General features: G+C 46.7%; 1 protein-coding gene across 1 annotated transcript in view; it reads left to right on the top strand.

Moving 5' to 3' along the window:
- Positions 1–332: 332 nt before the first annotated feature.
- The window catches only part of LOC126537858 (uncharacterized), a 334,043-nt gene continuing 310,808 nt past the window's right edge, over positions 333–23,567 (top strand). The window contains exon 1 of the mRNA XM_050184937.2: positions 333–619. The gene's annotated coding sequence lies outside the window, so the exon portion shown is untranslated. The remainder of the gene's footprint in view (positions 620–23,567) is intronic.

The raw sequence follows: 23,567 nt of genomic DNA, 5'->3' as shown, positions 1-23,567 counted from the left end.
TGTCGGACGACCTCACATGCCGTTTAAGCTTTTGTTTTTCTTACCGAGGGCCTATTCACAGGACTGTGGTGCTTTCGCACGGCTGCGCAGAGGGGGCCACTGTAATCACTATACTGACTGGACACCTATAGGCCGAGGCAAGCATGCGCCGAAGTTCCTTATCAGCAAATAGGAGGCTGAGCTACGACGTTGTTCCAGAGGTACGCTCTGTGTAGCAATCGTAGTCGTAAAGGTGCATGAAACGGCATATCTTCTCGCCTTCTCCTCCCCCTTTTCTGCTCGTTTCGCAGCATGTGGCCACTTTGACGAGGCGCGACAGAGGCGAAGTGATGCCCGTCTCCAGGGGGTACTGGAACCGCTTTGATCCCAAGTTGTGAGGGGGCCGACTTAGTTGTTTGCATTCTCGCACCCTAAAGTTTGTGCTACCGATAAAAAAAAGGAGTATATGGGACACTCCAGCGACCGCGGCCAAGGTCGCAGGTCATAAAGTCGCCGGCTGAGACCTGGGGAACGTAGCGAGCGGCCGCAGCCCCTCCGGAGGGCGTGGTGGAAGAGGACGCGACAGAAGGCGACAGCGCCGGACATCGGCAGGACGTTCTGGTCCCTGGCTCTGCTCGCGGTAAGCGACTTCTCAGACGCCAGCGCTTCGCTAGAGTAACGACGATGATGCTTGTTGCAGGTTTCAGCGCGACACTCAACAATGTGATATACGTTTGTTTTCTTTAGTTTCCGAGTTTCTGAAGCGTGACCGCCGAAATGCGATCGTTTTCGATGCGCCGGCTTCCATTTCCTTCCCGAGTTCGATTGACACGCATGCCGAAGTGAAGGCTACTTCCGTGACGTATCGATTCACAAGTCCTCGCCTCAACAATAGAATATGGCGTTTGCAATTTTGATGTGTAGTATAGGAATATAACTACTATATATACTACTTTACTGTACATACTATAGTATGTATACTATATATCGCTATATAGACACTTATGATTTTCGTGCAAATTATTAAAAAGGCAAAATAAAGTAGATAAGTATTACGCAACTAAAATGAACAAATATTGTCGTATTGCTAATCATGCTTACTGAATGCACCGCTTGTGTTTCTTGCTTTTCGTTTTTCTACAGTAAGCTACAAGATGGTGTTCTTTTCTCGAGAAGAAATCCCGGAAACCAGAGCTTAGATCACTCTGTCAGTCATAATTGTATAATAAGCATGAAAAAGCTGTTCAGTGCGGTAACATGCAGCAACGCGCACTCCGACAAGCCTCGACGATTGACATACGCGGCGATAGTAAGTGGACGCGCAGAACGAGAAGTAACCTGGCACCTTGTGGATGTTGCAGGTTAAACCATTACGTTATCGATTTGCTAATTAATGAATTACCTCGCACTCAAACATCTAGTGCCCAGCTATCGGTTTCTGAATATTTTCAAGTGTTTCAGTGCTAAAATGCCCGCCGGCCGCTTAATTATTTTTTTTATATATCGTGCAATTTCCCTTTGCTTTTCATTCGGAAATGAACTGAAAGGAGAAGCCAGGCCGCATCTGCCACGGTCACAAAACGTGCCGAAGTTCGCGAAAAAAAGGAAAGAAAGCATGACACCCCCCCTGTATGCTGCGTTCTTGGAACGCAGGCTGTTTTAAGGCGATGAAAGTGGACGCCCCGAATTTTGAATTCCCAATGTGCCGCTTTTTATTAGAGATAGTTGTATTACATAAGTATAGGTTGACACATTCCACGCGTTCGATACAGAGAGTAAATTGGCTGTATCCTGGTTCGTAATATTCTGGTTGAACTGTACTCCATTTCTCCTCGTTGATGACCAAACGCCTTAGTAGTGCAAAACAAAACGAGACCTCCGCTTCGACGTACACACAAAACAACTTTAAGCTCGCACAAAAAGAGAGCGGTGCTCCATCCCTCGAGTCAGCGCTAAAGATGCGACGCTTCACCGAGCCGCGAAGGCTGACGGCCTCTGTGCAATTACGCGTTGCGGCCGCGTATAGGCGATAAGGCGCGAGAAAACAAAGGCCATGCGTCTGGGGCTGTTGTCGCCTGTCGGCTGACGCTGCCATTGCCTACGCGGACAAGTTCCGGCTTACGTGCCGGATTTGATTGTAAAAGCCTGTGGCTCGTGAAAAGAGAAAGAAAGAAAACACATACGCGCGCCATGGGACGTTCGGGCACGTCTAAAACCTCCTGGAACTAGGCCACCGCTTGTTTCCCTGGTTACGTCTCGGAATGTCTGTACGAATGTGACACTGTGCTTGTGGTATCGCAAGGTTACCGACGAACTACACAAGCACGGCCTTCTAAGGCATACACACGGGGCTATGAGTGAGTGAGTGAAATAACTTTATTTCGGTCCAGAGAAGACGCAGGGAAGACCCCGCGCCACCCGGCTAGTCCCACGTAGGGACCGCCAAGCCGAGCTTGACGGCCCGATCGCGGGCACTCTGGACGGCCAGGGTTTGGTCGATGAGTTCGGGGCTGCCCAAGAGCGCAGCCCACCTATCCTCGCTGAAGGAGGAGCCGATGGCTTCACACTCCCACAACACATGGTCCAATGTTGCCCTCAGTCCACACGGGGCTATCGTCTGACAGAAGAGTACCGCCTGCGACCACTTGGAATCGCTTACGTTGCATGTCATATAGGTGTACCAGCCGCAACACGCTAAAGTAATTTTAGCGTTAGGTGCTCGGATTTCGAGATGCCATAATTTTCCTTCCCACAATCTCGATGGGAACTGAGTGTCGCCAATTTCGAATGGGTTGCTCCAAGAATAACGCAAAAGCGGTCAAAACAAGAAGTTCCTGTTTAACTTTTTTTCAATCGCAACCATCATGTTGTTTATCGTGTAGGTAATGTTTAAAAAGTGAAGACAATTGCATTGGGCTTCAGTTTTAGAGATATTAATAATCAAATCTCACCCTTATTCAGCCATCATATATATATATATATATATATATATATATATATATATATATATATATATATATATATATATATATATATATATATATATATATATATATATATATATGATCATATCATGAGAAGCCAACAAACACTGACACCAAGGACAACATAGGGGAAATTACTTGTGCTTAATAAATGAAAGGAAGAAACGATAAGTTCATGGTAATTAAAGTGGATTAAAGTGGATTTTTTCATCCACTTTAATTACCATTAACTTATCGTTTCTTCATTTCATTTATTAAGCACAAGTAATTTCCCCTATGTTGTCCTTGGTGTCAGTGTTCAGTGTTTGTTGGCTTCTCATGATATGACTAATAAAAATCGGGCCCCTCGGTTAACCCCCTTTCTTCTCGTTTATATATATATATATATATATATATATATATATATATATATATATATATATATATATATATATATAATTAGGCGTAATGAAAACAATAATTTGAGTATCTCCAAGCGACGGCAACTGACATTACCGTGATTCTGTCCAGCTACGTGACATTCGCATATTTTTTAACTCTGGCTAAAGTTAGCTGGGACAACCTGTATAAGAGATTCGAAGGGTGAGAGAGCAAAACACTATCATCACGCGTCCTTGTACCGCGTCTAGTGCTTGCTATCTCGATCTCGTTTATCTAAAAGTAAGGTACTTTCATTGACGTAAGAATATGACAACGTACAATGGTCGATGGCGACGCGATTATTTATGGCCAGTCGCTGCAGTGGACCTTATCACCATGCGTAATGTCAGCTTGCATGCTCGCGTTCCTCATGTGCTGCAGACATATTCGAAGTTTTCTGTGCGTTTTTAAACAAACCGCATTTATTCTTCCTCTGTCCGCTCGAGTTTATGAACGCAATCAGCAACGCTTCCTTCTGTAAAATGTTTGCACGAACTATAGACGACACGCGCTTTCCGTGTTCTAGTGAAAGAAAAGAACGAAAATAAACATATTAAGGATAATGGTAATAAAGATAAGCCTGCCGTGGCCTCCGGTTAGCAGGGTGGATTGCTTAAATGGTCATGTCCTCACATAATTTACCAAAATTTAATTTGGGATCATTAAGCAATTCCTGAACACCGACACGTGCTGTAGGCATATAATTGGCGTCGAGATAAGCTCTGCAACTCAGTAAATTCATAATCAGCCGGTCAACTTGAGGCAGTGCGCCGTTCCGTCGCTTCCTTGTCACAGCGTAGAATACAGCCATTTCCATCCAGACGCTTTTCTGTTTGACATCACTGCCTTCGCTCTTTCTATTTTCCTCTCCTTACTCTCTCTCTTTCTGTCTCTCTGTAGAGAAAATCACGAGCCAGTCATTGACCATTTCATTTACGTCCCTCACTACAAATAATAATTCGTGACCTGTTGCTTAATTAATAATATATCACGAAGCCAATGAAAAGACTATCCAAAACCCAGCGCTCTGAGCGCACGAAAAGTCAATTTTCTGCAATTAGCAATGACTTGAGGAAGTAAACAATTCGATCAGAACTCACCTACAATGGCTAAGCGGACACGCGAATAGCATTCTTCACAGGGGAAAATTACTTTTATGTGCATTGAATGAGGGCTTATGGTTTTATGTACATTTTATAAACTTTGTAGCCTTTATTAACCATCTCTCTTATCATGGGTGTGTAACTGGTGATGTGTTATACGTTATAATACGTATTATGAAGAGCGGTACATACGCAGTGGAACTTATTCTTAAGGACCTGTGCACTGCGCGACCGACTTTGAGAGTTGTAGCGCAGCATAGCCTCGCGCTATTGTGTGAATTTCTTTCTGACTTTATTTTTCTTCTGTCACCTTTTATCCCCTTTACCCTCTCCCCAGCACAGGGTGGGCCGCCGGTAGTAACACTGGCTAACCTCCCTGTCTTTCCCTCCCTTTCTTTTTTTCCCTCTCTCCGATGACACAAGTTGGCCTCAAAGAGGTTCATTCAAGAGCAGCACAAACCCAGTGGCCCATAGACATTGACTAAAGATCGTTTTCGGTTGGATACCTAGATAACTGGACAGGCGAGAAAAAAAGTCTGATAATGCCAAGAATGCTACTCGCATTAATAAATGTTGTTTTGGGAAAATCTTTTTCCCTACCGGTTGATCAGGCAGGAAGGCCCTAACGGCACGCCAGCGTCAAGACAAACCGTGGCCAAGTGCCAAGGTGACCTAATCGGCTGCAGACTGTGTTAGAAAGTGCAAAGTGTTATGAATGTTCGTGCCTGTTGCTACAGGTGCTGAAGGTGTAGGACCTGTGTGGTAAGGGATAGGTTTGGGTACTTCACGCACTTTTCGGAGGCTATCTGTTTACGCTTGTTTGGCTCCTTGTATGTATGTTTATATCTAACCGTCTTCCCGCATGCCTGAGTCACTGGGCATGTCGTGGTCGAACGGGTGGTGTGCATCGGACTGCTGTGTTGAGGTAACGTGGTTCCAAGCCAACCATGGCACCAACTTCGGTCAGAGAGTACGTGGCAATTTGTCCATGTGTGCGTGCCGCTCTTCAGCCAACCTCTTTCACGCCGACGTGGGCCACTGTAGACGAGCGACTGGGTCGGTATACCGCTGTTTGACGAAAAACATTGACGCCAGTATGGAACACTGGGTATGCGCCAGTCGTTCTCGGCTGCGGGAACAGGGTTCGAAACCAACCGTGGTATACCACCGCGAACTGACCATAGTTAACTGCGAACTGACTGGGTAGTTAGTGGGGGAATGGTTAGCGCAGCTGGCTACTTTGCTGAGGGAACAGGGTTCGAGGCCAACTATCGAGCCAAATTGGGTCACTGAGTATGTGGCAATGTGTAGGTACATACGTGCCGCTCTTCAACGAGCCTCTCTGACGCTGGCATGGATACTGGGTATGTGCCGCTCTTCGAAGAAACTCTTTGACGCCGACTTGCAACATTAGGTATGTGCCACTAGGTCTGTGTTGGCCCTCAATGAACCTCACTTATGCGAATTTGGGTCGCTTGGTAAGTATGTGCCAGTAGTCGCGAGCCGCTCTTCACCGAACGCATTTGACGCTAACTTGTGTAAGTAGGTACGTGTCATTTGGAATGTGCCGTCTCAACAATGACGAAAAAGATCCCTTAAATTTCTGCAATGCTCAGTGGAATCGAACGAACGTCACAAGGGTTGCTCAAGGACAGCAACCACACGCATTAGCAGGCTGCGCCAGAAATGCGTTGGGTATGGGTCGCTTTTCTATGAACGTCTCTCACGCCAATGCTTTCCGGGGAAGACACAAGGAGTAAAACTCCCCTGTAGCATGCGCCCCAGCCGCAGAACACAATGGCTAGAGCTCAATAAAGTTTTCACTAACCAACTAACGTTAACAAACTGCACCAAGAATACACTGAGTATGTGCCGCTCTTCAGTGACTCTCTCGCCAGCTTGGGTTCCTGAGTATGAGAATGAGTCTGCGGAAAGCGAGGGAACAATTCTAAGCGTTCGAAGGCACCGGCGCGCCACGCTGCTCGTCTCGGAGGCCACGCGCGGGCTTCTCGGCAGTGCGACCAGATGGCGCAGCGTGTCCTGAAACAAGCGCGAGAGAGGAGCGCAGTGGCCACATGAAGCCTTTCTCAACGTTCGCACGCACCAATGAGCCATGCATCTCGAAGGCCGCGCCGGCATCGCGGCAGCGGCGCTAGATGTTGCCGTGCTTATGGAAGCGCGAATGAGGCGTCCCGCTGCAGCACACGCGTACATAACTCGTTTCAATGGTGGCAATGCGCTGCATCGCACTATTGATTTAATGCTATCGCATTTCCCTCGACAGTCATCGTGAGATGGGTTGTGTCATTTTTTTTTGTTTAGACAAAATACAACATTGCTGGTGTGTGTAGATAAAAGCCTGGTAGAGTGATAGCGCGTTTATTTGTAAGAAAAATGCCCTACATTTTAAAAGCGGTCACAGACCAAACACACCGTCAATTAGTATAGTGGGATACCGCGCATTGTTCAATAGGTCGTATAGGCATGGGCGCACATACAGTGCAACTGACGATGTGTGTGCTGTGCTATGTGCTCTCTCTCTCTCTTTCCTCCCCATCTTTCATCCGTCCATCCCGCTCCCATGTGTAGGGTAGCAAACCGGTTGAGCTAAACTGGTCGACCTCCCTGCCTTTCCTTCTCCACTTTTTCCTTCCTTCCTTCCTACAGTGTAAAACGAAAACTTGTCTTCAGACACGGCGCCCACGTATGCCTTGGCTTTTGAACCACCTCTTCATTGCCCATCCCATCCAACGCGTGAAACGATTTTATTTCCTTTCTTTTGGTGAAAAGTGCTCGAGCGGGGGCGAGACGGCGTCGCCGGGCGATAACGCGGCGATGCTGCATGCGTCGTTAAAACATGTTTAGTTACTTTTTTTCGCCGAGTTTCTTGGGACCCATTTCCTCCTCGACGTGTTTGTGCGCCGTTAGGTGAGATCTTTTATTGCGTGCGCTGGCGGTGCGCGCAAGAAACGCGAAGGTCAGCACATTCCTTTGCCTGGCAACGCTTCTATGTCGAAGGCCAGCGGATGCGTTGGTTAGAGACGACATGGTACTGCTCGCGTAGAGCGTTACGTTCGCGCAAAAAAAAAAAAAAAGGATGAGAGAAAGAGAAATGAACAAGCCTTTATAATTTATATTTATATACGCGTGTTGTCTAACACGTGGTGCCAAGCTCATCTTTGTGCGTCAGGTGTGATGAAGTCCGCTTTTGACTCTTTTGTGTCTGTGCGTACGCGTGTTATTTCACATGTATATTTTCCTCATCTGTATGCGTGCTCGTCTGGGATCGCGTCACTGCGTGATACGCTGCTTCAGTATAAACGTTTGTGTCTGGACTCAGTATAGTGAATGGTGCAACTTCTCCTCGCCTTTTGTCTCGGAATGTTCCGTATAGTATGCACCTACATACGGGCCTCATTTGCTTTCTCAGCTAGCTCCGCTTTACATAATTCGAACTTGTGAAACTTCTCATGTTATAATATTTTTCTTATTGATGTTGTTACTCTTACGTGAAAAGTAGTGACCATCACGATTACATAGTTTATGAATCTCTTTTTATATGTTCATTTGAATAAAACAAGAACTCAATAATAAAGAAATACTTCACAGATGTAGGCCAATTTGACAGCTAGCACCACAAAGGCAGTGAATCTGTATAAGCGAGTTCTCGCACCTTTCGGAGGAGGAGGAGACAAAGGGGAGGAAAGACAGGGAGGTTAGCCAGTGTAAGTACCGGCTGACTACCCTGTGCTGGGGAAAGGGGTAAAGGGAATAAAAGGAGAAAGAAGAAGAAGAGTAAAAAAATGGAAACCAGAAAAATCCCACAGTAATGCGAAACTACGCGCTACAACATTCAAAGGCGGTCGCACAATTCGCATGTCCTTAAAAACATTACTATAGTCGGTGACAATGTAAGAGTTGAAAGGCTATAAGTACGCTGTCCAATTCGAACAAAACTTGAATAGATGCGCCAGCGAATCGGGTTCGCTTATTTACCTGTCGTCAAATGGTTTCGCGTGTTTGAAGCTACTGTTTCTCCATGCAGGTCGATCTTTTATTTGTGTCACGGGTTTCAGGTTGAAACCTGAACGCCTAGGCAAAATTTATGGGGGATACCCATATCACTGCTCAGTCAAAGGTAAAGTTTTAGCTCGAAACAACTAGCTTTTATTTTTCATTTAGCCTAGCATCTACTTTAGCAGGCAAAGTCAGCCCTTTATATATATATATATATATATATATATATATATATATAGAGAGAGAGAGAGAGAGAGAGGTGAGAGAGGGAGAGTAATCGACCTCCAGTATGGAACTGGTACAAGACGACATGAGAAACAAAAATTACAGTATACTCGTTTTAAAAAAAGCCCACATATAAGTTGTTTATTCGAATGAGACATAGGCAAGGTAACTTTCATTTTATAGACATTGATCATCACGTTGCAAAGTAAATTCTGGGCTCCGACACACTTTGCATTGCATTTGCATTTGATGCAGTTTGACGTAGGCCGCGGCCGTCGCCACATAAAACTCTTTGCGGTATTCCCCTTAACAGCGTCGCTGTAAAGTCTGATAACATCGGTTCCATCCAAGCAGGTTCCATCATAAAGCAATGCAGCAAGTTGGCAATAGTAGCGGATGACACAGGCACAATCTCGTCGCCTGCATAGCTCCTGGCTGTCGGGGTCACGGGGATGAAGGCAATGTGTGATGCTTGCCGAGGGAAGAACGTTGATGAGAGCTGTGTGTCCCAGAGAAGCGCGACTCATGTCTTTAATTACACCTCCCGTCGCAGTAGCACATATTCATTCTGGGCATTGACCTAAAATGGGCCCATACTCACTGACGCATGCCCAATTGCACACGCTCAACACCCAAGTTGTTGTCTATTCAGGGCACTGTTCCAAGTTGTCTATTTGGCAAGACAGTCTCCGCAAAGTGGGAGGAAGGGACGAATGAAAGCCTCGCTTTCTTTTAAAAGAATAATCTAGCTAAATAAACATAATAAGGCAAAGCAACAGTTTCCCGTCTCCACATGGACGCAACCTTCTACGAGTATAATGACTGGCAAAACTTAATGCGCCTTATTTTATTAATACAAATATAACGCCCTATGGTTATCTTGTATTTGGCTGAAATACAATGGATTCATATTCGAAGCAGCTTCTTTGCAGAGAACATTCACGTGCATGCTGTTATCAACGAGACAAAAGTGCAAGTAGAAAGAAAGAAATTATGAAGTTTTACGTGTCAAAACCACTTTCTGATATGAGGCACGCCGTATAGTGGAGGACTGCGGAAATTTCGCCCACCTGTGGTTCCTTAACGTGCACCACGGGTGTTTTCGCATTTCGCCCCCATCTAAATGCGGCCGCCGTGGCTGGGATTCGATCCCGCGACTACGTGCTCAGCAGCCTAACACCATAGCCAGTGAGCAACCACGGCGGGTAAAAGTGAAAGTACAGTTGAACGGTTCAACAGGCGTACGTCATTACAACGAAATTACCCGCATTACGGAGGATACCATGTTCACAGGCGGAACGCGTATTTATTTAGGCATACTGCAAGCCTTTTTCAGGCGCATACACGAAGGGCAGTAGAACACAGGCGTGGTGAAACACAACGACGACGACAGTGACTACCTGTGCGGCGCGTCGCGGACAAAGAGAGCACGAGGTGGCGGCAACAGGGAAAGAAGAAAAAAAATAGAAGGCGCAGCGGACGTGGGGAAGAGAAGACTGATTCTAGACGGCGTTTGAGCAGCCGGGGTTCGAGAGGGCTACCCGGGTGAAACGCTGGGCAGCCTCCTGACCGTTCACGCTCCGGCGGAGGTCGGTGTCCAGTGCGGCTACCACCTGCCCGCGACTGTTCCCGGCCAGTACTGTTCCTGGTCGACTTGATCTATTGCCGTTCGTGAACGATCGGGCCGCCGCCACCGCTCACCCAGCACTTCGGCGAGTCGACGCGCTGCGTCTTGCTCGGCGACCAAATCGTCCCGCCACGGGCACGACCTGCTGAAGACGACGAGGACGGGAGCGCGAGCAAGGACTTGTAGCGTACAGGGAAAGCCCGAATGTGTAACATGTATTTTAGTTAATTTGTGACGTATGCATCGTTCTGTTTGTACAGTGTATGATATAGTGCTTAGTCATAGTATATGCTATTTACCAACATAAACGTCCACGGATCCATCCTTCACCGCACCGCACGTCAACAAACGTGACGGTCCGCTATCTCCACACTACAACAGGTATTAGTATTCGGAACATTAAATGTATAAGTGAAAAAGAAATGAAAAAAAATGCATCCTACCACGCTCTTGGACTATCCAAAAGCGCATTCAGTGGATAGGCAGTCCACGCATCACAACACGGCGCCTTGCTAGGCAAACTATAAACAACGCAAAAACCAGAAGCCTGAATTTATGCAGCATTGTATAGGACATCGTCACTTTTCTGGGAAGAACTGAAAGTATGACTCGACGCTTCTGACAAACCCGTTTGTGGTGTTAGCAAACTTAAATTCTGGGGTCTTACGTGCCAAAACCACGCTACGATTATGAGGCACGCCGTAGGGAGGGACTCAGCATTAATTTCAACTATCTAGGGTTCCTTAACGTGCAGCCAATGCACGGTACGCGGTGTGTTCTTGCATCTCGCCCCACTCGAAATGCAACGGCCGCGCTCGGGATTTCATTCCGCGCTTTCGGGCTTAGCAGCGCAACGCCAAAGCCACCACGTCACCACGCCACCACGGCGGATGGTGTTCGCATATGCAACATCGATTGGCACCGTACTCTGTAAAACGACAGCTGACGGGCAAATTGAATTCTTGTAAGTGTTACATTTTGAAATGTACGGCCTAACGCATTTCTCGTGAATGTCGGAAGGAAGGAAAAAGTGGAGAAGGAAGGCAGGGAGGTTAACCAGTTTAGCTTAACCGGTCTGCTACCCTACACATGGGAGCGGGATGGGGGGATGAAAGATGGGGAGAAGAGATAGAGAGCACATAACACGGCACACACATCATTGGTTAGAGTCTGTCACTCTTGCGCGGTACGTGACATCACTGTCACAGCCGCTTGTCCAAGCCCGTCTCCTTCATAAACCGAAGTAGTCCCTTCGTCGCCTTCAGCTGCGATGTCTTCTGTCGGCGATATGTGAAAATGGTTGCAACTGACAATGGTCTATTGTCAAGGTGCGCTAGAACGGACGCCATTGACTGTCTCTGAACATTATATTCAGGACAGTCGCACAGAATGTGTTCCAGCGTCTCCTCGCAAAGACAGGCATTGCAGAGAGCGTTGTCGGCCATTCCAATGCGAAACGAGTAAGATTTCGTGAATGTCGGAAAGGGGGCTTGAGGTATTCATTTTCTTTTATGTTAATACGACCGTGACACACACAGTAAAGAAACTTCATGGAAGCTGTGCTTCGCCATGTAGCCAATGTGGCGATGCCTGCTTTAGTACGTACTGCCGTCACGCTCTCATGTTGTGAGCACTTAGAATACATGAAGCTTAATGCCCTGTTCTGTACTTTCTTTTAATAGATCAACTAAGTATTTTTGATAAAGGTTGTGTGTAATGTGGGCATATTCAAGGTAGGTCTTAAGGATGTCTTGTAGGCAATTAATTTAACATGGTATGGGGTGTATTTAGCTTCCTGTATAGAAAACCAAGCTGTTTGAGTGCCTTTGAGCATGTTACTTCGATATGTATGTCACACTTTAATTCGTCTGTTAACGTTACCCCTAATTATTTAACCGGGTTGATTTCCTTAGATCAGTACACATTAAAGTATAACTGAACTATAGAGACATTTCTTTACGTGTTATGATTGTAGACATCGTCTTGCAAACATTAATTCCCACACCACATGTTTTACACCTATAGGAGCAATGCCATTATGTGAAGTTTTAAGCTTTATTTGATCACGCACCGTACGCCGAGCGCTATAAACGACGCAGTCGTCGGCAAAAACCGTCAATGTTGCAGCTGATTGGACACACGAATAAATATCATTAAGTTACATGAGAAACAGGGTGTGGCTGAGAACGGAATTCTGCGGTACTCCAGGAGGAACGTTAAGCACGGGATGATTCAGCACAGCGCATCGAGACATACTGCGTGCGGTTTGATAAGTAGGCTGCAACCCGTGATGCTATTTCCAGAGTCAATAATAATACACTTGAACTTGCCAATTAATATTTGGTGTACAACACTGTCAACCGACCTTGCGAAATCAATAAATATGGGTCTGCTTGCTGCCCTGAGTTTGGAATTGTAGCAAAGTCACGCGTTATTTCAAGATGTTGTGTATCTGCTGAAATGATTTTTTTCTAAACTGCGCTGCCTCGGATGTAAAAGTTCATTTCCCTCCGATTAACTTATTAGGGTTTTATTAACAATTTGTTCCATAAATATTGCAAGTAGAACTTCTCACAGATATAGGTCGGTACGTGTCGACCAATAGGTTATTACCATATTTATGAATGGATATGACTTTTGCGCACAGCCAATCTTCAGGCAGTTTCACAGCTCTTATGTATTACGAATGCTTATACAGGGAATGCCACTACACTGAATATGCCAGTGCGACGAAGAAATTTAGACGTGCCAAAAGAGTGATTCATTCCTTCACGACGAGCATACGTGTATACCACCGCCACCCCTCCCTTCCGCAGCCGTCACTGAGCTGCCGTGTCTCTAAAGGGCGCCAGTCGCCATGCATTACAAGGACCGCGCAATTCATAGCTACGGCAGACCTCACACCCCGACTCTCCCCACACACAGGCGTGATGATCTGCACGGAAACGACTCCCAACAAAAAAAAAAAAGGGGGGGGGGGGGGAGAGAAGTCGATAATCGACGAAGGAAGCAGTGAGGATGGTCCTTCGGAGGAACCAGGAATTTTCGGCGACGGAAGCAATAACGGTGTCAGCCGCTCTGTAGCTGTACATTCCGTAGCTGCCGGGATTCTCTCCCGAACGTGCCGTGAACCTCGGTGCCTTGCGGTTGTTTACGGTCGCACATTCCGCCAGGCTAAATCTGCAGTAGAGTATTAGCCACTTCTTTCACTGACTACTTGAATTCAGGCTATAGAAATGTGTTCTTTGCTTGAACCTGCATACCTGCTCTATTGCAGGAGGTACCGCATTCGAGCTTCATAACGAAGTCACGTGTGCAACGAAGGGATTTGGAGGTCCTGTGCGCTTTGTTTGGAGGCGCTTGACTATATATAATGTTATTATTAACCGAGGGTCCCACTAAAGTTCTTTCATTTTGGGCCCCTCGTCTGTATATTTCTCATGTTGTAATTACTTCTCTTTTTTTTTGGAACCAATAAACCTGAATGTGAATATATATATATATATATATATATGTATTTTGCAATTTTCATTTGTCCCCTAATGAACACATAACCGTCAATATTCGCCTGTGCATCGTCCCTAGCCTTGTACCCGTTTACTCAGAATATAAACTTCGTTAGTGATCTAGTTTGTTTTAACATATAACATATAACATTTATGAGTGCTTCTAGTTGCATTAACAGCGTCGTTGTAAAAGAAGATGAATTCAAGTAATTACTTGAGCTAGGAGACAGAAAAATATGCCTTGACTATGCCTACTAGGCATAGTCAAGACTCCTTAAAAGAAGCCCGTAAAAAGATGACAAACTAATATATAATAAATAAAAAAAAAGTCAGCACAAGGTTGTAAAAAATTAGGATGCGTCTGGGTTTCTGTAGACGACACGATAAATTATTAAGGAATAGATATGTCGCAAGGCGTATTAGCAATGCTTTCTTCCACCGAATGAAAAGGAATGATTTATGAAGTATACTCGTTTGGTCGGTGAAAGGTGAGTCAGTTGACGAGAAATTGTACGACTTAGCAGAAAGCTATTGACATAATGAGAGATGTCAGGACGAGGGGGGATGCAAACACATTCATTTGAAAAGAACAAGTTGGAGCGGTCAAGGGAGAATGCAAATCTCCAATGTACCGTGGGCACTATGTAAATGTGCGTGATGTCGTACACCGCCAGGTGGCGTAGTACTCGCCATCAATCACTTTTCAGGTATAGCCCTTGTCGTGCGCATTCAGTGAGTGCGAATGCATACATGATTCCCATTGCCCCCATGAGGCATCGCGTCGGAAGCTGTCGCACAACAGTGAATTAAGGTATCACTTATTGTTGATTGACCGGGAATGCAGACTCAGAAGGGAGTTGATAAACACGCGGCACACGTGGGGAGAGTCAGATAAGAGAGAGGGAATGTATGCTAGAAATTCTACGTTGCCGAATAGCCGCCACAGGAGTGGGTCATATTTTGTTATTCTAAGGCAACCCTTCACAGTATCAAGTCTGCCTTACATCACAGAACTGACGAGCAAATGATGCTCTGCAAACAGGGCACAACATAATCTTTCAGTGGATTCCTGCTCATTGCGGCATCGTCGGCAACTACTTTGCAGATAGGGCTGCCCAGTCTGCCCACAAAAATACCCGGACGCGTTCAGTACCTTTGGCGAGGATGGACACTGCCAGGGAACTTTTCCTGCTTACATGCAAAAAGTCACAAGCCTTCTGGAGTTCAAGTGCCTTTAGTTGCTGATTGAATAAGCTGGACCCCTTGCTACGACTACAATTGCCATCTAGCCTTCCCCGCGGCGAAACAACCTTGCTGTGCCGCTTGTGGCTGGGAGTGGCCTTGGCGAACGCTTACTGCTATCGTATAGGAATGACCCAGAGCCCGATGTGCGACTCCTGTAGGTGCGAGGAAGCCATCGAGAGCCTATTGTGGACCTGTCCTCGCTATGACCTACAACGCCTCTCTCTCGGGACAACTTTAAACCGGCTGGACTCGAGATCTTTCTCTGAGTCAAGGATACTCGGACCGTGGCTACACCTGTCACTGGCAGAAAAAGCGATTCGTGCACTTGTGCACTACTTGAAGTGCACCGGTATAAGAGACCACTTCCAGTGTCCCTGTGCATCATCCCACGTGCACGAAGTGCTCCCCTTCCCCCTCATTTCCTATTTCTATTCCCCCTTTCCCTTAGCCCCAGTGTAGGGTAGTAAACCGGGCGCTCGTCTGCTTGACCTCCCTGCCTTTCCTCTCCTTGCTCTCTCTCTTTGGCGAATGGATTTTGTTGGGGAGATATAGCCACTGGTGGCTTTCTGCAGCGTTGGTAAAGACGTGGCTTCCGCCACGACCCATGACTCTCACCAGGCACAGGGAGTCACCTTATACGGACGAGGCTCGCTGCGTAAGCAGGGACGCCAGGAGAATACATATAGAAATGACGTAACATCTATGAATTTATTTTACTGTTGCCTTGCCTGCCTCCTTCAGTGTATGTTCACTGCACCCTAAACGGTACGTTTTGCATAACGGCGCAGCAGATTATCGCGCTACACGTGCCTGCACTGTTATTTTCTGTGGCGAAATCCCCGACCACAATGCGAACATTTGCGTCTGTGATTTCCAAACAGAGCGATAGCCCCGGAACTACTGCTGTGATACGCGGTTGTCCTTAGCAGATTATCTGGCCATCAAAGCCACACGTGTTCCTCTGTGACCCCCTTCACGGTGTCCTCCCCTGTGTATGTCGCCATAGGTATAGTGCGGCCGTCGACTGCAGATAAAAGCGAGTACTGGTGACCCTGCGAGATCCCGGTATGTGCAGCCAACAGCAGAGAAGCGTGTGCGCTGAGAATGTGTGTGCGAACTCAACGCGGCTGTCCGAGTACAAGCACCTAGCTACCTCCCTGCCGGCGTCAAATATTATTAACAGAAGCTGCTCAGTGACGCTGAAAAGAATAAGCGTAGCGCAGCACTGATCTCACAACTTATATTTAGTGGAATGGAGTAGTTTAATGAATTATTTCCCTAACTGCGATGTTCTTAACGCGTATTACGCCCGCCCTCACTGAAGGACTCGCGTGTACTGCTGTAGGCACTCGCTATATAACGACGCGCAATGATGCAGGGAACTTAAGCCGTCTATTCTAGAACTGCGCTCATGAAAAAAAGAAAGTTGGTTATGCCAGACCTGCATCTATTACAACATGCTTGCCGTTCAGCTGCCATTACATTATGAATTGAGCGCAAATTCATAATGGTGTAGCACACTCTCCTACAGCTGACCGCATAATGTGCAATGCGCACCTCCGCCCTCCTGTCCTGTCAGTTGTTATCACAGAAAAATAAGTATATATATATATATGTATATATAAGTATATATATAAGTAAGTAAGTATAAGTAAAAATAAGTATATATATATATATATGTATATATATATATATATATATATATATATATATATATATATATATATATATATATATATATATATATATATATATATATATATATATATATATATATATATATATATATATATATATATATATATATATACAGAGAGAGAGAGAGAATTTTTTACGGTAATTACATTTCACCTGCTACACGGCTAACAGTATTTCTCCGGACTTAACAGCTGCATCGCAGGTATACCTGCATTGATATTGCCGGCAGCGTCTGTTGCAGTGCAGTAAGCTATTCGAACTGTGTACTAAAGGTGAAATGAGTGAAACTTCAATCATAGTGGGCTCACAACAACATGTGTGGTCTTGATGGGAACTTCCAGTTTCCCATGCATTTCTGCAGGTGGCCATTATCAGCTAACGAGTTGCCGCCATGAACCTAGTGCTGAACTGCGGTGAAAGCTATACAAATAGCCTGATCCACCCACTTAACACGTTTTCCGAGAAACTGACTTCACACGCTAACCCTCCCACTCGGGACAGATGAAAATATAAATCACGTCAAAGTGTTAATAGACTAAAGACCACCCCGCTGTTTGCCAGGTTGCGACGTGCGGGAATCATCTCTGGCGGTAATCCGCACTGCACACAGCGAATTCAATTTGGGTTTTCGCATGTGCGCAGACGGTCTTACACAACGTGTCTCATTAATAATCCTCGCTTTCAAATAGCTCCTAATCTCGCAGCTCTGCCCCGTTTAACCTCTCCTTAGCGCACGGCGGGGTTAATAATGCTAACTACGACGCAACCGTGGTCAGGAAGGGCGACCTCTGGCCGTTCGCAGTAGCCGTCGGCGATTTTTCACGGTCGGTAATTTTCGGAAAACACCGCTCGCCTCGACTCCGCTGACTGGCCGGTTTGTTCCGCGGATTGGAGGAGCCACAGTGTGCCGCTAACTTCGGGATGAGTGCAGCAGTTTTCGGTATGCGGGCACTAGTTCCATGAACGCGTAAGGGCGAACTCCTGAACTGGCTATAGCTTTCACATGTGGGCTCAACTAAGGCTCCGCCTTCAGTATGGCTTAGCACGACGGACGGCAACTCTCATTTATCGTCTATTGCTAGGAGTGGCTTTTCCCAACGCTTACTCCTACCTCATCAGAATGGCCAGAAGTTTCGAACGTGAAATGTGTGGGTGGAAAGAGACGATGGCGCGCCTTCTGTGCGACTGTGGTCGTTTCGATGCACTTAGAAAAGTTCTCAGCACCACGCTCGACAATATTGACAACCGTCTCCTTGCTAAAACCAGAATTATTGGATCGTCGTCCCAGCCGCCGTTGCCGCGATTTGCTTTAATAGCTCTAGTGCGCTTTTTTTAAAAGCATCCGGACTGATTGAAAAACATTAACGGCCGAACAGATGCGTTCTTCTCTTTCTTTACTTTCTTACCTTTACTTCTTTTATCCTCATGTTTTCTGCCCTTAGCCCGTCCCCCCGTACAGAGTAGCAAGCCGGACACTTAATCTAGTTAACCTCTCTGCGTATCACCTCTTGTTTTCTTTCTCTCATTCAAAATTTGCCATGTTTGCATAAAACGATGACGTTATAAGGTCTGAATGGTTGGTGGGCACGTGTCGAATTCTGCAATTACTGTGACATTTATTTTTCTCTTTTTGCCTGTTTTATTTCTTTCCTTTCCTCTTTCTTTCTCTTTTTCTGGTCGTTTGTTATAGTCATTGGCCTTTTTGATATTCTGGGTAGCCAGCCCTACGGTGCTCTTCTTTCCCAGCATCTTATCATTTATTAAACGACAAAGAGAGTGGATGTATTCGAATCAGTCGCCTGTATATCACCCGGCAGAGCGAAGCTTTTGCCCATAGCTGCGAAGACGTTACTGCAATTTTTGCGCTCATCGCGCGAAATTCCTCTACCTGTCCTGACGTGTCTGTACTCATTTAGTCGCAAGCGGTGTAGATGAAAAACTACATGACTCACTGCGTTAACGAAGAAGGCGCGCCTGGCGACAGTTTCGCTCCAATATTATAGAGCGCGACGAAAGGGATAAAATTTTATTAAGCAAGGGAAGAGTTATGGGGGAGAAGCACTCAGTCAAGGACCCCTATAGTGGCAGTTGCGATGTCCATTGCCTGGTGGACCAGAATGCGCCGGCCTCGAGGGGTCGAGGGGAGCGGGTTGTATTGCAAAACCATCTTCCATCGCATCAGGCTGTGTGGAGGAAAGAGGAGCAATTAACTCTTTAAGCCCCAATCCAGGGCCGTACTCGTCACGGGAGGTTGTGCTAATATCGCCAATGACGAGTCATACTCGTCCAGTCCTATGTTGTGCTGCTCCCGCCGACAAAGACGAGTTAGGGTCGTTAATTGGCTTTGGGTTCAATTTTTCACATTAGAGGGCGGTACAAGTCCGGAAAAATTATGTAACCGAGTATGAAGAATCGAGTAATATATTTCCAGAATCATAATGACAGAAAAATTCGTGACTACATAAAAACAATTAGGAAAATTGATGTCTCTTTTTTGAGTCATCCAGGAGCAACCGCAGCTCGGCCAGGAGCCTAAGCAACGTATGGGGTGTAGGAAGTGTAAAAAGTGGAGGCTATCCGCAACCCAAAGTATGTGTCTGTATAGAGAAACGGTTGGTCTGTAGACGGCATAGAGCCATAGCCTCAGTTCGTGTATAGAAATCAGGGGATGGTGCGAAGGTGGTACGTTTACTTGTGTAATGTAGCTTAATGTCGCGGTGTCTCAGCGACGGGACAGCCTTGTCTGGGTTGGTCGCCTGATTGCGCGGGGCCACCCGGCGGGTGAGATCGCGGGTAGTTGCGTAAGCGCGTTCATTGCCCTGTGGCTGTAAGGCTTGACCAGGCGTCCAGAGAAGACAAATGTTGTTTGTGCTGTCGTGTGGCGTCGGTACGCGAGAAGCAGGGATCCTAGACCACGACAATGAACGACGATTGCTCAGATACCGTGAGAACTTTTTTTTTTACTCAGTTTCGTTATATCACCGTGTACCACTGTTATATGCACTGCTTCATGATGGCCGCACGCGATTTATTCTGGAGCATTGGCAAGGCAGCCTTGGCAAGCAAACTCTCCGTGAAGCCTTTCTCTCGCAGTATGGGCCCAACACGCGACTTCTGAGACTCAGTGTATTGGCTGAAAATGTTTGCTTCCCGGCAGTATTTAATCGATGCGCACTCGTTTGGCTGCCATGCCATAGCTCCGCCTGCAGAGCGGGAGAACTAAAGCCTACCGGGTGCTCTGACGTGGCGATCACGTGTTGGGCTGAATCACATGACTTCATTCGTGTGGTGCATTGCTCTCTCCGACTTGTTTCCTTCCTCCAAGACACAAATCCAGAGGAACGTTCGATGACCCAGCTTACTGCAAGACAAAAAAATATTCGCGATATACGGTGCCCAGAAAGTCACTACCAATTTAAAATTCTTAGTCCTGACAATTGTACGTTAATTTCAACAAAAGTAGCTTTATCCTGAACGGAAGCAGTTAGCATTTGCTTCTGCTATGCTGGCAATAGCATACAACAGCATACCGCGACACCAGTTCGGGCAGACAGCAGACCTCTGGAATGTCGCAACAGCTTACCGTTCGTGAACGCGCTCAGCTGGCATGACGATATGTGCAAAATGTGACGGTCCGGTGCGTGGTGCATGCACAGTGGTAACGAGGCGCCCATGAGCGTAATGCATCAGTCAACGCAAGAAGTGTCAGCAATCACCACACTCTATTCAATGATACAGAATCCAAAGCATTATGCTGTCAGAAGCGGTCGGAACCCCGTTTCTTCGTCGGCTGAGATAGTGGGAGCTCTGCAGAAAATTCTATCCAAAACTCCCAACAAGGCACAAATGTTAGGTTTCCTGTAAGACTGTCCTAAAAAGAGACACCATTAATTTGTGTTATCGGACAAGTGATTTACTACACACAGATATCGCATTACTACAAGGAACTGTCGCCGGAGAAGTTTGATCGCCGTGTGCATGGATGTGTTCTGATGAGGGAAGAAAGGGAGACGGACAGGATGGTAAGCAGAAGTACGTCTGTCTGCCTACCTATACGGAGATAATGCTTGTGTGAGATGATGACTCGGTTAGAATTTTTACAAATTGATGCTACCTTAATGATGTTCATCGCGCAGAACGCTTTCAGCGTTGCTGATTATTCAGACTGTTGGTGGCTGTATACATTTTGTAGCGCTGATACTACTACGCAGTACACAGAGGACTTGCATGTTGCCTTTTTGATGCTACCATAAGTTTTTAAACTAAGAATTATATTACAAAAAAGAAAGACATAACAACGCTTATTTTACCCGCAAGACCACTGAGCAACACTCCCGCATGATGACGTGGACTGGTTCTTTGGGAACGGGACCTTTGACTGCTAAGCCACGTTAACCGGCCATCTGCTCCCTCGCATTCTTGAATATCCGTTCCAAGCTTTATCGATTTCCGAGGCATAAAACTTCTTTTTCGAGACTCGTACCTTCGAAGCACTCAGTCCTTGCGAGGCTCCAAAGGCAGCGCGGGGAAAAGTGACCACAGCCTTGGAAGCGTTGACCTGGTCGCTCTGTTTAATGCTTTCTTTTCAACGCACCACCCATTCCCTGCCTGAATCTTTCCTTTTTCTTTCTCTCCTTCTCTTTTCTTTATTTCATCTCGTCGCTCGCCAAAACACTACCGCCGATAGTTACTTCTCCAACACATTGTTCTCACTCAGGTCGGCTGCGAGAAACAAATCCGTTCGCACGACAAACGCGCGCCCTTTCGCAAAGTGGCCCAGCGACGACCGAACAACCGCAGTCCCGGTGGCTGTCACTCGGCACTCGATCCTAATGGCCTCCGAGTGCGCGCAGCGCCAGAGGGCTGCGCTATTAGAGCACCGCCACAAAGGAGAGGGAGAGAGAGGTGTCTAGAAAAGGGGTGTCCCGTGCTGGTCGGGGCACCGCTCCGCTCGGTGCGAAAAGGGTGCCGCCAGCGAGTGTCGGAGTGGGGGTACGCCCAGCGCGGGGCGGTTACCGGGTCACTTTCATTTCCTCGCGCTGCTGGCCTGACCCCGCGTGCTTACGTGCACGGCAGCGTCGGCTGAAGCGTCGGCTCTGGACAGGCCGGCCAGCGCGCGGCGTTCGACACTGCGACCGATCGCGTTAGACACGGCCGTAAGTCATACGAGCGCGGCGCTCCATACTCTCTTACATCTAGTGTACCGCAGCAACGTGTGTCATTCTAGAGTTACCAAGAACTAGCCATTAATTAGGCACTCGGCCCCACCCCATCCAGCCGTCTCTAACCACATGCGCAAAGGGAGAGGCGTTCTTTCTTTCTGAGAAGGGCAACTCGGCCATTTGGTCGTTCTTTTGCGTAGTGGGTGGCTCACATCCTTTTGCTCTCCCGTTTTTTTTTTTTTATTATTCGGCCGTCTTAAATAAACCTTCATACCCGAAGACAAAGCAACCTAATTACAATTACGGCACAGGTGCACGTATAATGACCGATTCGTGGCGACTACTGTATTCGCCGAAGAGGAATCAAAGATTCCCATTACGCTTACGCAGTCTCCGGTCAGCTGATCGATGTTGTTCGCGGACCACACACCGCAGACTCACATGGACTCTAACTGTAACGATGTTTTCTCGTGAACGGCGAACACGAAAATATTACTTTCGCGGAGTGTCTCTGGAGATTCGTGGTTGATTGATATGCCGTTCAGCGGGAAACTGGCCCGGAGATAACTGCAACAACGTGTTTGTCAATTTTAGTTGCAATTCTTTTCCATACAAACTAAACTAAATTATTGCTTCTATAAATGTGGGCAGCTGTCAGGGGTGAAAAAAAGAAAGGCTGACGGAGAGAAAGGAAAAGAATAGAGAAAAGCCAGGGCATCTGGCTCCGAATGGCAGGTTTTCACAGATAAAGAAAGCAATATATATTTATAATTTCGTAGATTCACTTATCGAGAATCAATAGAGACCAGAACAAGGATAAAGTACGCCCACAAGTGAGGACTAACATGCAGCACTATCACGGCCCACAGCACGGTTCATAAAGGCGTCGCAAAGTGAAATTTAACTTACGCAGGTCATCAGTGGAGACGTTCTCTTTCATTAGGGCCATTGCCTGTTCTTGCAGGCGTTATTTCGTAAGCAGACAACAGGTTTGCGCTGTCTTCTTGTCGTATTCAGAAGTGGCGCACACTGTCTTGTTAGCGACCCAGATAGCAAACGAGTATGGTATAGTGGGCGTGTAGTCCCAGGCTGCAGGGTTACCCTGGCAGTTTGTGCCCGCAATTACCCCTGGGCGTCTCTTTCTACGTGCGACGCCAAACCACACGTAGTTCGTAATTAAAGCCAGGTCTGCTCACACGACACGTGAGGGAAAAACTTGGTGTACCACACACAAAAAGAAGGATTCGAAAGAGGTCTATAGCCATTCCGGCCCCATCTGAAAAGTGAAAGATTGTGTGGACACCACCGACGATGATTGTAAATGTAAGCGAACAGCCACACGCTTCTAGAAAGCTGATGGTTTTATTAGAGGAATGATGCGCCTGACGGCGTATATTTGTTTCGCTGAGGGTATTGAAGGTGCACGGTCTAGGTTGTTTAATTGCGTGATTCTGCAGAGAGCCGTTAACCAGAATATCTGTAGCTGTGGTATAGGTGGACAGCACTTGCGCCTCCGAGATCTGCAACGGTTCCCGTTCAACGACAAATGAGCCCCGAAAAAAAAAAAAGAGAAGTACACAAGCGTTAGTAGCGCTTACGTT

This window comes from Dermacentor andersoni, chromosome 4 (assembly GCF_023375885.2).
Source record: "Dermacentor andersoni chromosome 4, qqDerAnde1_hic_scaffold, whole genome shotgun sequence".
In the NCBI taxonomy this organism is placed as follows: domain Eukaryota; kingdom Metazoa; phylum Arthropoda; class Arachnida; order Ixodida; family Ixodidae; genus Dermacentor; species Dermacentor andersoni.
This window is presented reverse-complemented; position numbering and strand designations above follow the sequence as displayed.